Here is a 13,905-nt window from a genome sequence, read left to right as displayed (position 1 = left end):
CAGAAAGACTCACAGCTATAATCACTGCCAAAGTTGATTCTAAACATGTATTGACACAGGAGATTGAATACTTCCTAATCAAGATATATATATCGTGTTTATTTTTCCATAATTTTTTCAACAAATGTTCAACATTTTCTTCCACTTTCACATTATAGTATTTTGTGTCGATCGTTGACCAAAAATGACAATTCAATCCATTTTAATCCCACTTTGTAACACATCAAAATGTGAAGAAAGTCAAGGGGTGTGAATAGTTTCTGAAGGCACTGTAGTTGGAGGATTTCATTTGCGACAGCAGCACTGTTTACTTTCAGTGTTCTCTGCTGTTGTAGCTTATACTGCTGTAACCCACTATGGTTTTGTATTCCATCAGCATTCCCAGTCCTGCTGTGCTGTGTTGAGAGAGAAAGACAGAGTGTGTGGCTATGCGTGCGTGTGTGCACTGTGTAAGGCTTAAAAACAGCTGTAGTATTAACACTGATCACATCATTAAAGGGATAAACAGCAAGGAACTTTACCCCCCACTTAATCTATCTGAAAAAAAGGAATTAGGTTCAGTGAGACAGACATGTTTTTTATATGTTGAGTTTATGGGATAATCCCTATCACTCCATGACAAATCTTAGAAAATTGGGGTAAGGGGGTGCAAGCATACATAAGGTTAAGGCATAATACTTAGGCTATTGACGTATTAGTTAACACAATGCTTCTGTTGGTCAATAAATGCCTCAAAGAGAAGCAAGAATCACATTTCTTTAAGATATCAGACTAATATCTGTTTGGCACCTTGTTTGCCATCCTTTCAAGTCACCATATGGTGGTCCCCTTCAGGCAAGATGGTTAACAGGCGTTACATCCCCCTTTCTCATTGTCTACACCCATCTACCATCATCCAGCTAATGCATAATTAGGATTGAATGATGGTGACTAATTATGAATAATGGTGGTAAGTGGTAGAACAATGTATTCTGTCTCCCATAATGTCAGTAGTCTTTTTAGTGTGATCCCTGCCAAAATTGAATCCATGACCTTGCCATTGCCAGCACCATGCATGCTCTTACCAACTAAGCCACATACTTCTTCGGACAGCATCTTCTTCCTACATGCACCAGGAGCTATAAGATTCATGGGCAAGATGAAACTTATGTTTTGTGATTGAATACACTCAAGGCCTCTGTATTAGACACACAAAAAGAAAGGTGGTTATGTAAAGGTTAGTGTTGGGATAGAAGCAGAATTAAACTTCAATCAATTTGAAACGACAAACTATTTAATTTCATTCTATTTTTAGCTCGATTCTCTATCCTGATGGCAAAGAAAAACAATAACCCAGATTTAGAAGAGGCATTGATTTTGTTCAGGCTGTGATGTCGAGCTCTCTGAATATTTTAAACTTCCCTGGGTTTATATTTAGATTGCAATTTTGCTGTTTGTGTCACTTCGGTTCTAGCTCACTATTTAACCAATTGCATTCTATATAGGTTGCACATACCTTAGTTGAATGCACTGATTGTATTTCGGTCTGGATAAAACTAACTAAACATATATCAACTAAAAATAACTAAAATATACATACATAAGGCATTTTCAATACAAAGCTTTTGTATTGTCATGGCATTGTGTGAGAGCTTTCCAGAGTTTGTGTGACTGTACAGAGAGGATCCTGCTCTCTCTTTCCAGGCCAGTGAAGTCAGTGTTCATTGATTGAACTGCTGTAGTTCAGCATGCTACCCATTTAAACTGTCTTGCTATAATCGCTGAGTTACCTTGACCTTTCTGGTATGGCCTCATCATTTGAACTGTATATCTATCCATGGATACATCCATCCCCTGTTAGTGACAAAGCCAGAGCCTACATGATCAGGCACATTCTGTTGATTGATCTGGCATTGCCATCAAAACAAATCACATGCCATGTGTACTTGTAAAATAAACAAGCATAGTATGAGAAAATATATGTTTATTTTTGCACCTCAATCAAGGAGAGATTTCAATCACAATGTGTTCGAGTTCCCTGGTTTAATAAAGGATACTTAAAAAAAGGATCTGCTGCATTGTCTGCTCCTGTACAAATGGTTTAGGAGGGGTGCCTCATCTGTGCCCTGGAGAGCAGAATGAGCAGATGGTGCCTGCCACTGTCCCCCTCCCAACCTGCCAGCTCTGGTCTCCCCCACTGATTGGTCTGGTCCTCTATTCCACCACAGGAAAAAGACAGACAGAGTGACATCATTGACCAATATGTGCAGATGTGACATGTGTGTGGCAGGGGATTTGGGGACTAGATGAGGCAATGTCTCTCTCTCTCTCTCTATAAAGCCTTATGTTAATTTGAGGGTTCAAGTGTTTACAACAGATTAAAGCATTTTATAGTTGTTGCTCATCTACAAACCAAAACATCAAAAATGTACATTTGGGTCCACCAAAAATATCCTTGTGGGTCTTCCAAAACTATCAGATTAACCCATGTTTCAAATAACCCCCATAATCTATGTTAGATGCCCATTACCCTTTACACATCCTATTAAAAAAGTATGCGAACCATGGGAATTCTTTAACTAGGTTAGGTCCACTATGTAGTCGCTCATTCACAAAACAATTTCTGTATACAACAGGTCTTTGTTGCTGTTCGGCAGCATAAGGATTCCTCTAGTCTCTTGTACGGTGTGTGTTCTGGTAATTTAAATCCCATTTACACAATTAAATGGAGGTTATCTGACTTCAGGTTGTGATGTGCGAAGGGCAAACTGCATGGTGGATCTGTAGCCTAGAGATGAAACAGAGGCTAACTGGTACACACACACACACATTTGTTTTACTATCGAAGTGGGAACCAAAACATGTATTCATCCCATTCAAAATTCTGTTTTATTTAACCCCTAACTGTAAATCTAACCCTTAACCTTAACCCCAGACCGTAAAACTAAAACTAAACCTAACTCCTAACCCTAATTGTAATCATAAACCTAACCCCTAAGCCTAAAATATCATGTTTCCTTTTGAGGACCGACGAATTGTCCCCATTGTCAAATGTTAATCGTTTTATCCTTATGGGGATTTTTAGAACCCAAAAGGTTAGTAAAGTTAGACCACACATGCACACAAACACACACTAGGGGTTAACTGCATGGTGGCTCTCTAGCCTACACTCTTAGAAAGAATGGTGCTATCTAGAACCTAAAAGAGTTCTTCAGCTGTTCCCTTTGCACAGAGGGTTCTACAGTAGTGGCCAAAAAATTTGAGAATGACACACATATTAATTTTCACAAAGTCTGCTGCCTCAGTTTGTATGTTGGCAATTTGCATATACTCCAGAATGTTACGAAGAGTGATCAGATGAATTGCAAATAATTGCAAATTCCTTCTTTGCCATGCAAATGAACTGAATCCCCCAAAAACATTTCCACTGCATTTCAGCCCTGCCACAAAAGGACCAGCTGACATCATGTCAGTGATTCTCTCATTAACACAGGTGTGAGTGTTGACGAGGACAAGGCTGGAAATCACTCTGTCATGCTGATTGAGTTTGAATAACAGACTGGAAGCTTCAAAAGGAGGGTGGTGCTTGGAATCATTGTTCTTCTTCTGTCAACCATGGTTACCTGCAAGGAAACATGTGCCATCATCATTGCATTGCACAAAAAGGTCTTCACAGGCAAGGATATTGCTGCCAGGAAGATTGCACCTAAATCAACCATTTATCGGATTATCAAGAACTTCAAGGAGATCGGTTCAATTGTTGTGAAGAAGGCTTCAGGCCGCCCAAGAAAGTCCAGCAAGTGCCTGGACAATCTCCTAAAGTTGATTCAGCTGTGGGATCGGAGCACGACCAGCACAGAGCTTGCTCAGGAATGGCAGCAGGCAGGTGTGAGTGCATCTGCACGCACAGTGAGGCGGAGACTTTGGAGGATGGCCTGGTATCAAGAAGGGCAGCAAAGAAAAAAGCTTGTCCGGAGAAGACAAGGTGAGCGCTACCATCAGCCCTGTATCATGCCAACAGTAAAGCATCCTGAGACCATTCATGTGTGGGGTTGATTCTCAGCCAAGGGAGTGGGCTCACTCACAATTTTGCCTAAGAACACAGCCATGAATATGGAATGGTACCAACACATCCTCTGAGAGCAACTTCTCCAAACCATCCAGGAACAGTTTGGTGATGAACAATGCATTTTCCAGCATGATGGAGCACCTTGCCATAAGGCAAAAGGGATAACTAAGTGGCTCGGGGAACAAAACATCAATATTTTGGGTCCATGGCGAGGAAATTCTCCAGACCTTAATTGCATTGAGAACTTGTGGTCAATCCTCAAGAGGCAGGTGGACAAACAAAAACCCACAAATTCTGACAAACTCCAAGCATTGATTATGCAAGAATGGGCTGCCATCAATCAGGATGTGGCCCAGAAGTTAATTGACAGCAGGCTAGGGCAGATTGCAGAGGTCTTGAAAAAGAAGGGTCAACACTGCAAATATTGACTCTTTGCATCAACTTCATGTAATTGTCAATAAAAGCCTTTGACACTTATGAAACACTTGTAATTATACTTCAGTATTCCATAGTAACATCTGACAAAATATCTAAAGACAATGAAGCAGCAAACTTTGTGGAAATTAATATATGTGTCATTCTCAAAACCTTTGGCCACGACTACATGGAACCCAAAATGCTTCTAACTGGAACCAAAACGGGTTCTTCTCTGGGGATGACCAAATAATCATTTTGGAACCATTTTTTAAAAAGTGTACAATGATAAACAAAAGTCAACTGATAGCATGAGGGAGAACACAATGGGTGGTTATTGGTCTGTGGTTCTCCTGGAGGGCTACCACTGTGAAGCAGTTTTTTCTAGTATCACTACACAGACAATAACACACACACAGCAGCAGCAGCAGCAGCAGCTGATCTTCAGGAAGCATATCCCTGCGAGACAAAGGAGAAAAAAAATCCCATTTCAGGAGCACTAAGGCCTGGCTCTACGTGCTGTGGCTGGAGATGACCCACTGCTTCTAAGAAGTGGGGATGAAGTAGTCCCAGTTCCCAGTCTGGACAAACATGGCCTCATGTTGTAAAGGTCTGTTTAAGGAAACAAGGCTGATGTGATGTTTGGCTAAGTCCTCAGAGGAAGAGAGGTGGCTATAACATGTGCAGGTAGCTTGAAGCATCTATGAACTCAGTTACAGGATCTTGGATTTCTGCGACTGCAGCTATGCTGTATGGATTTACCCAGCATAACAATGTCATTTTTGCAAATATTGTATATAAGAGGCACGGAACATCTAAATGGTGTTTTGATACAACCATAACTTATATAAGGAGTGTTACATAATATCCTTCTCAGCTTCTCCTTTCTCTACTTGGGAGCCTGCGAGCTGCATCCCAGCTCCCACCTCCCTAGCTATACCATTCACTCTCCAGGCACCCGTGTGTGTGTGTATTTCAGTGTTTATGTCAGTGTGCCCACAGTGCACTCCACTGTACTGCACGGCACATGAAAACACACAGAAATACATCCCGTGCTGTCCATTTGGGTCAAAGTAGAGGAGCACAAACCGCTTGGTATTAAATTAGACTGAATATGCAAATGTGATAGCAAGGGCTACAATTCTGCTGTTTTATTTACGTGATTCTAATATTCCACTGAACAGCCCAAAATGGTTTACAATGAAATCTGGAGGGGAAATCTTGGTGAGATTTCTTTTGATTTTTGATACAATGTAGAATAATAATTAGGTCATCACACCTTTACTAAAAGTATTTGGATAAAAGACTAAGGAAATCTGAATAAGCTAATGCATTTTATGGTAGAATGTAGGTTGCATGTTTAAAGACTGATACTTAGAATACCTGTGAAGACTGTTGACAAAAAATGAATGTGCTCAATACTTTTTCAGGCCTTTTTTGTATACCCTTTGCCCTTGTAGTAAATACTATAACCTCATGTCATGCTCAAACACCTCAATGTCAAGACTTGAACATAAATACAGTGGCATTATTTGGAGGAGTGACTGAGGTCCTCCTATGCCCTCAGGTTGTTGAGGATGAGGCCAAAGCTGCCCTATCACAGCCCCAGATTAGTGATATGACCTCTTGATGACTCGGGCAGGCGTCAGACAGGGGCATCATCCTGGTGTCTCTGTCCCATTAGCTGATCAGCTCTATATTATTCTCCCTGATCTGACACATACACACAACACACATACGCCATGTCCTCGACCCCCCGATCGCTGCAGCTCACAGATAATGGTCACGTCTTGGGCCTGTTGCCTAATGAGGACCAACAGATGGGACAGACTCTCTCTCTCTCTCTCTCACAGTCTCTCTCCCAGTCTCTCTCTCCCAGTCTCTCTCTGTCTCTCCCCCACTCTCTCTCTCAAGGCATAGCATAGCTGATTGTCTCTGTGTGGAGTGGGATGGTGATAACACACTGCAGTATTTTTCCATTGACAGGGCTATTTCTAGACCACACTGTGTTGCTGCATGACGTCCGTGTCTTCGTTCTAGGAGATTAGACCTTGAAGTAGAAGTAAACAAGCAAACACATCTATTGATCAGAGGTTGATAGCTTAAATGAGTTCATGAATAATTCACTAAGCAAAGCATTAATGATAATTGCATTGGACATTAACACTGAAACTGTTCTCCATCAGCATTTCTAGATATGCATAAGGCCTACTTGTTTTAAAAACACAGTATAACCATATTACAGTTTGACCTACATCTCTGTTATTGTAGACGTATCAGGATGTTCAGCTATGTTGTGCATCCTGCGCTTTGATGATGTTTGGCCTTTTGCAATAAAGTAGAAAATGCAACTTGAGAAATGCCTATTTACCTTATATAGTCAAAACTATTAAAAAAAGCACCAACTATGTGGAAAGTGCTCAAATTACATCCTTGACCAAAAGTTATACTGATACACATAACATGGATACATATTAATTGTAGTGCTTCCCTGGCTGGCTTCCTCTATGCCCCAGAAACAGGGAAGAACCCTGCAGTGTTGGTACCAAACATACAGCAGTGAAGTGAGAGCCTGACCCACTTGGGAAACGGTTATTGCTTCATGTTAGGAGTTGTCTGAACCCTGGAGCCTGCTGGAGGCAGGGGAGCTCACAGCAGAGAGAGAGGGAGGGGGGGGAGTGAAAGAGAGGTAGAGGGAGGGAGGGTGAGGGCCTATGGAGAGAGAGCGAGAGAGAAAGGCTGGCTCAATGGATGGGTATGCAGGAGTACAGAGAGAGGGGGAGATAGAGAGAAAGAGAGGGAGATAGAGAGAAAGAGAGGGAGATAAAGAGAAAGAGAGGGAGATAAAGAGAAAGAGAGGGAGATAAAGAGAAAGAGAGGGAGATAAAGACAGAGACCTTGAGGGAGAGAGAGGCTGACTATATGATAGTGTGCAGGAGGGGTGGGTTTGGAGTCGCGTTGCTGAATCAGGGCTCGTTACCATCACAGCGTTCCTCTGGGACCATGATGTCAGGGCAGAATGGGGGGATGTGGAGGGAAGAGGAAAGCAAAGGGAGGCAAAGCTATTGGGAGGAAGGAGGAGGTAGGCAGCGAAGAGAGGAGAAGGAAGATGAAAAGGGAGGAGCAAATGAGGAGGTGGTAACCACAAGGGTATTGACAGAAGAGAGTACAGGGGTGATATAAAGTACAGATGGCTGTAATGCTACAACCTATCAACCACTAAAGTCTTTAGGGGTGAATGGAGACATATGGCAGAGAGCAATTTAGGAGTGATATCACTCTTATCCTATGATATCACTTATCTTTGGATATTACTCTAAGCCCTTTAAGCCAGAATCAATGCAGCCAGAGTTTGGTGGTATCAGTTTAATCCGTTTTACACCGGGTTGTAGAGATTAAAAATACAATCAATATCATTTTGTTTTGCTACCAACACTGAGTGGTTCAAATTGTAATCCAATCTGGATGTATTACTCTGATCCTGACATTATTATACCAACAGACTTTAATATTACAGTAAGAGATACAGCTGCCAGTGAGAACTTCTGGTGTGGTGAGGTCCAGATGCCATGTTAACTCCTGGCATGGGGGACTCTAGTCTGCCATTTCAAAGTATAATGTGACCACATCACCAGGGCTTTTGGGTGGCACTAAATTCAGCTCCATCACAACATGACAGATCTCTTTAGGGGCCCGGAATAGCAAGCGTATTTAATAACAGGTACATTCTCCGAAAGGAATGTCTCTGAACTGTTACAACCCAAAGGGAGAGACAAACAAAGTGATTGCACAGCTTTGGGCACACATTTTGTACCCCACCAGCCCCATATGGTTGGCTTGCTCGTGGTCTTTATTGGACCTAGCAGCCTCTTAGTCTCTCTCAACCTGAAAAACAGTCAGGAACTCCCCTTCTCCCCCTCCCCTTCTCATTCACATGAGTGAATTAAGGTCTGGTGGCAGCAGGGAGGAACTGTGTTTGCATAGGGATTGTACCTTGATTCATTCCAATTCCCAATGGGGGACAGCTGTTGCTGTTGAACACAGTGTGAATGGAGTCAATCAATATTCTAGTGCTACAACCGGTCACCATGTAGACCAGCAGGACAGTCACAATGGATGGGAATGATCACCATGGCAGCAGGTGTTGTCCCCTCTAGAGCAGGCTAAGTGGTATTGACAGTTGCTATCAGGACTCCGGAATCTAAGATAATAGTTTCATTTATCGATGTAACTTGGATCAAAATGTTGTTATTGACAGACCCTTAAACTCAATCATGTCGGAGACAATTTCCAATGTTTTTCTAAGATTTGTGCAAGACACTGATCTTTGGCATTTTACGCATAAAGGCATGTTATTTTAGCGATGATGATTTGATACCATATGAAAATAGTCTCTTGAGCCAGACGGCTTTCTTCCACAATCTTTGAACGCTTCATAGGCTTCCGTTTCTCCAAGGTTGGGGATATCCAAGATGTCGGATGTGAATAGGGCAAGATAATCTGCATTTTGCATTGCTGTATGAGAGCGATGCTAAGCTGAGGTTGTCTGACACAGTTTATGTGATGAGTGCGACACACGCACACACACACCACCCCAGTGTGATGCCAAGCTGACGCTGCCAGCCTCCGCCCCATGCGAGGAGGGATGATGTAATTTACTTAAATTGCACTGTTGGTTAGGGTCTATAAGTAAGCATTTCCCTGTCAGGTCTACATCTGTTGTATTCGGTGCACGTGACAAATAAACTTTGATTTGTCTGCCGCCTCAGTTGTGTGTGTCTATGTGGATGTGGGCCGTGTTCACAGCCTTGTGTTTTGTCTATGGACAAAGGCTGAAGTCACTGCCAAGCATGGCTCTGGTGGAGAGGAGGAGAAGGGGTGGTGGCGGACAGGGAGAAGAAGGAAGATGAGGAGGGGAGCCAAAATCATCAAACCTGCAGATATTTCATAAATGCCTTTTTGAAAAGAATACCTTCACCTGCTGAGCCTGCTTCACAGGATAAAAGAAAACACATGCCTAACAACAACCTTGTTTTTAGTGGTAGAGTCATGTTTTGGACTTATCTTGTACCCCCGTTATGTTCCCAGTTGGAATCTTCCAGACACTTAGGCTGGCTGACCATCATTCATAATAATGTTTTGGTCACACTTACCCAAACACAGGATTGTGCAACAGTCTAATTTGTTTTGAAAAGGGCACTGAACACAAGACTGGCCAATAGATATGGCTGTCAGTTAAAAGGTGGACTCTATGGGAGGACATCCCATCCACTACTGCTCTGGTTGCTGAAATGATCAATGGACTGCATCTCTAGTATCCACTGTGAATAGTCTTACTGGATATAAAAGTAGAAATCAAATGTACAAAATGTTACCACAAAGAAACCTCCCTCACTCTCACTCTCTCTGTCTTTCTGTCGTTCTCGCTCTTTGTCTCCCACTGCCTGCCCTTTTACCCATTCTCTATCCTCCCTATGTCTCGTCTCTCTCTTTCCTCCCTGTTCCTGCCGAGGCTGTGCTTGGGATGGATGGCACGTTGAGCTACACGTGATAAAAAGGCTGCTCCACTCTGCTCTGAGAAGGCTGGCATACACACACTCTCTCTCTGACCCTCATCTCCATGGCACCAGTACCAGCCTGATCAACAGCTCTAGATCGCTCGCTTTCTTTGTTTCTCCCTCAATTTCTCCATCTCTCGAACCCCAACTCTCTCTGTTTCTCTCTATCGGTCGGTCTCTCTCTCTGTCTGTTGGTCTGTCTTTCTGTCTCTCTCTCGGTCTGTCTCTCCGTCTGTCTGTGTAGTTACTAGATCATCCTGTGATACAGTCTTATCAGACATGCCCTGGTCATGCAGGGTGATGCAGCAATCCTAGTTCTGGAGCATTAGGGATGGGACGGAGGGAGGGGTAAGCCATTGAGTTGATGTCAAATGTATTGGAAAGTTTGACTAAAATCTGTTAGTTACATGACATTAATCTGATCGTAATAGAACCACAGTACATTTCAGCCAATCTATTATAGTACATTTCCTCAATCTGTCTGTATTGGTTTATGGTTTTAACCACATGTATTAGTTGCATTTCCTGTTAACCCTGGTGCAGTCATAGAATCTTGGACGACATATCTGATCAACTCTTATTTGGAGGAGTGCCAGTAGTACACTTCCATTATCATTACATCTCTTCTCTACACAATGTGTCTATCGTGCCCCCTCCTTCCCTCCCTCCCTTGGTACTGATACAGTCTCCATCTCAGGCTGCTTATCTTGCCAGCACACAGAACATTGTTATCCCTCGAGTTAAAAATGGGACAAAGCTCTGCTCCACTCATTGCTGTAGAAAGACACAGGCACATATGAATGTGTCCCTTTGGCTTGGGAGGATTACAGTTCAATACAAGACACTGGGGCAGTTGATAGTGTGGCAGAGAGGGAAGGAGTAGGACCTAGCTTGGGACTAGCTGTTATTATAGAATATAGATGTTTTTATTGTTGTCTATATTTTGTATGGTTATCTATGTGTGTTCATTGCTGTGTCTGTGTTGGCTGATGCAATCGAGACAGACAGACAGACAGACAGACACAAACCATCAAGCAGACAAACAGAAACATATTCACTTTCTAGACTAGAGCGAGCATCAGGACAACACAGGGTGTGTCAGCAACTCAACACTCAGCACCTGATGATTTTCATTGGTTGTGATGAACATTCTATTTGTTGGATTGGGGGTGAACAATGAATGTGCAGTAGTCTAACATTCTCTAGGTCTTTGGCATTCAATTAGTTAAGACCGATACATTTATCTATTCGATCTGGTTACAGCTCTTATTCCAGACAGTGTCTCTTTGTGCCCCAGACATAACAGAGACTGTCACAACAAGCCGACATGCTGAAGTCTGGGTGGTTAGTAAGGGAATGGCTCCCCCTGGTGGACATAGAGTACCACATTAGACATTAACACACAGCATCACTGACAAGTCCATCCCTAATGTCTAGCCATCAGTGATGGACAAAGTACCCAATTGAAATACTTGCGTAAAAGTACAAATTCAAGTAAAAGTGTAAGTCACCCAGTAAAATACTACTTCAGTAAAAGTCAAATTGGTTTTGAATATTTATGTATTATTTAACTAGGCAAGTCAGTTAAGAGCAAATTATTATTTACAATGACGGACTACACTGGCCAAACCCGCACGACGCTGGGCCAATTGTGCATCGCCCTATGGATTCGACCCAGAGTGTCTGTAGTGACACCTATAGCACTGAAATGCAATGCATTAGACAGCTGAGCCACTCGGAGCCCAAATATACTTAAGTGTCAAAAGTAAAAGTATAAATCATTTCACATTCAACAAACCAGACGGAATCATTTTCTTCTTCTTTTTTTACGGAGGAGCATACTCCAACACTCAGACATCAGAGACAGTAGGGGTGACCAGGGATGTTCTCTTGAGAAGTGTGTGAATTGGAGTAAGAAGTAAATTATTTCCTTTAGGAATGTAGTGAAGTAAAAGTAGTCAAAAATATAAAATATTAAAGATACCCCAAAAAACTACTACTACTTGCCCTGCTAGCCTTAGCCCTTGTCCTCGCCCATGCAGTGGGCAAAGCTGCTTGTAATGTCACTGGAACCAGTTTTGTCCACTGGGTGTTTTACAAAAATAATTACATTCTCCAACTTGGTACCTAGGTGATCCAATATACACACAAGTATGTGGACACCGCTTCAAATGAGTGGATTTGGCTATTTCAGCCACACCAGTTGCGGACAGTTGAATAAAATCGAGCACACAGCCATGCAATCTCCATAGACAAACATTGGCAGTACAATGGTCTTACATGCTCTAATAAATCAGTGACTTCAATGTGGCACCGTCATAGGATGCCACCTTTCCAAAAAGTCAGTTCGTCAAATTTCTGTCCTGCTAGAGCTTCCCCGGTCAACTGTAAGTGCTGTGCAACAACGGCTCAGCCGCACTCAGGAGCGCCGTGTACTGAAGCGCATACCACGTAAAAATCGTCTGCCCTCGGTTGCAACATTCACTACAGAGTTCCAAGCTCTGGAAGCAACGTCAGCACAATAACTGTTTGCCTGGAGCTTCATGAAATGGGATTCCATGGCCAAGTAGCCGCACACAAGCCAAAGATATGTAAATCTCACTGCCATTGGACTCCCGAACAGTGGAAACGCGTTCTCTGGAGTTATGGATCACGCTTCACCATCTGGCAGTCCAATGGACGAATCTGGGTTTGGAGGAGGAAGAATAATGGTCTGGTGCTCTTTTTCATGGTTTGGGCTAGGCTCCTTAGTTCCAGTGAAGGGAAATATTAACCCTACATCATACTAGGGGACCAACTCCATATTAATCCCCATGATTTTGGAATTCGTTTTTCGAAGAGCAGGTGTCCACATACTTTTGGTCATGTAGTGTACTTTACAATATGCAAAACATGTTACTCCTGGGTGCGCAGCAGGACTGAGGTATTCCAAGACAGAAGTTGAAGAACCACCATCTAACTTAGAAGAAAAACAGCCAACACCAATTACCTATGTGAATCTTTGTGGATTTATTATAGCATGTTGCCTACCCACCTGAAAGAATCGACATGTGGAATTATGCTAAATACAATATACTGCACATACCACAACTGAGAACAGGGTACACTACGAGACACACCTCTGATTTTTCCTCCCCATAGAATGAGCATTTACCTTGAGTTATTACATGAACGACTCCAGTAATAAGTACATCACAAATAAGAGCATCAGTTGCCTGCACTTCAGACAAAACCATACAAAGATACACACAGCCCAAACATTTCATAAAAAGACGATTGATAATACAGAATGTTCATTCTCCTGTGTTGTATCGTGAATGTATATTCACTATATGAACATATGTATGTATAGTGAATAGACTCTTCCTCATGTAATATCCCAATATTTACAACAGTGTAATAACTGGCATCCTGTAATGTTAAACAGTATATATTGGCATTAATTACTAAGTACTGTATATGGCTGTCCTTCTGTTCACCATGCATCTGGTCCTGAGTGTTCATATCATTAGTCTATCGTGATCATGCATATCTCCCTTCTCACAGCTCTATTAATGTGTTGATGAGTGAAATAGAACAGATACAAGTTCTCTCAGACAGGCTGCTAGGTGCAGGCACGGACTGGCCACAGGGCAGTTCGGGCAAATGCCAGATGGGCCAGTCTAAATTTTTTTTTTTGTGCAGAAATACCATTACTTAGATAATACTAGGGGCTTCAAGAAAAAAAGTGGGCCGGTGTGCTGGCCTCCGGGGGGGGAGGGGGCCTGTGTGAATTCCCGGGCTGTCCGTCTGTGGCTGAGTGGAGCAGCAGGAGGCAGAAGGCATGTTGCCATCTCCATACATGATGCAACACATTGGTGGTGGTGTTGCTTGGTGCTTGCTCCC

The sequence above is a fragment of the Oncorhynchus tshawytscha genome, linkage group LG31, assembly GCF_018296145.1.
Source record: "Oncorhynchus tshawytscha isolate Ot180627B linkage group LG31, Otsh_v2.0, whole genome shotgun sequence".
Lineage (NCBI taxonomy): Eukaryota > Metazoa > Chordata > Actinopteri > Salmoniformes > Salmonidae > Oncorhynchus > Oncorhynchus tshawytscha.
The sequence above is the reverse complement of the archived record's forward strand: the minus strand, read 5'-3'. Positions refer to the sequence as shown.